Source organism: Petaurus breviceps, unplaced genomic scaffold (assembly GCF_028583685.1).
Source record: "Petaurus breviceps papuanus isolate PSGF00001 unplaced genomic scaffold, PetGlider_PUasm1.0 179, whole genome shotgun sequence".
NCBI classification, from domain to species: Eukaryota; Metazoa; Chordata; class Mammalia; order Diprotodontia; family Petauridae; genus Petaurus; species Petaurus breviceps.
The window spans coordinates 2,396,144-2,397,524 of NW_027185779.1; the positions used below are offsets into that span (position 1 = coordinate 2,396,144).

The 1,381-nt window shown below is 50.3% G+C and overlaps 1 protein-coding gene across 1 annotated transcript in view; it reads left to right on the top strand.

The window, feature by feature from the left end:
- GDF6 (growth differentiation factor 6) overlaps nt 1-1,381 on the top strand; it is a 21,874-nt gene that overhangs the window by 1,330 nt on the left and 19,163 nt on the right. The gene's annotated exons all lie outside the window — the stretch shown is intronic.

A 1,381-nucleotide genomic window follows, 5' to 3' on the forward strand; every position in this document is an offset into this window, starting at 1 on the left:
CTATAGAACTTCTCGCGTCTGTCTGCACAGCTTTGAGGCGGGTTATAGCAAAATTCTGACGGACGGGAGCCAGTGACTGTAAGTGCCCGCTAGCTCTGTAAGGAAGCCCTCCGAAGTCCTTTTCTCTGGGTTTCCCAGATTAGTCTGAAACCAGTCAGCCAAACTGGGAAACTAGTTCCTCTGGGGTTCGATTTGTTACTCTCTAGGTCAGGTAAATCTTGTTAAGGTGGCAGCCTAAGTTAGTTGATTTGAACTAAGAAAAATAAAGGAAAGAGGATGCAGGGGGAACACTGAGGAAAGGAGGTGGGGGCGGCTGTGCTTTGCGTTTCTTTATTAAAAACAAAACATCCTAGGTTCTCAGTTCCAGAAGGCGGACTCTGCATTTTTCTCACTCCAGCAAACAAGAACCTTTTTGGCCACTTTCATCAGTTCCCCCGCCCCGGTGGTTTCTTCTGTGTGGTACGCTCCTCACTACTTACACCTCACCACCCACACTCGTTTTCCTGACTACTCTTCCAGAAAAGAAACAGTCCCATGTCCCCGGAATCCTACAAGGTCAGGAAGTCAAAATCCCTAGAGTGAATAAATAGAAAAGGAAAAGAAGAGGGGAAGAAGGCAATCAGGAAATAAGGAAGGAAGGAGAGAAAATGAAAGAGAGGAACTAGTAATCTACCCTTCCGTCCTCCTCAGACTCCTTGCAACTCCTAGTTGCACCCACCTCACCTCCTTCCTTAGCTCTGGGGCTATATATCCAAGACCTGCGAGAACTGAGGTTCCGAGGAGTCCAAGACAGTTAGGAGAGCAGGAGGATCCTTGAAGCCAGTAACTCCAAAGAGAAATAGCAACCCCCCCCCCCCCGCCTTTGCCTTATCTCTTTCCAGAGTCACTAATGGCAGACTAATTAACTGACCCTTAATGAGGGTCGTAAATTCTTCCCCCGCCCCCTCGGCTCTCTCGGACCTCCTCCTATCCCCAGTTTCTCCAACCTGCCCACCAGTCTTCCTGGCAGCGCGCGGAACCTGCTCCTCACAACCTGCCCCCATCAGTTCCCTACGGTGGAGCTTGGCCGAGGGGTCAGCGGGGTTCATTAGCTGTTGAAAGCCCCAGACAACAAATTAACTTCGTGTTTTTTATGTTGGGTTCAGGACAAACGTCGACTTGGAAAAGCCACATGGCTTCTTTGTAGTTATATGAGCTGGCGATTTGGTTCCTGGCTTCCATAAAAGTTTCGAGTCAGTGCAGAGCCTCTGCCTCCCCCATGGGGCCTCTATCTCTTAGGGAGAGGATGCGGCTGCGGCTCCCTTGGACTTGTGTTTAGGGGAGAAAGAGGGAGAGGGAGAGAGGGAGAGAGAGAGAGAGAGAGAGAGAGAGAGAGAGAGAG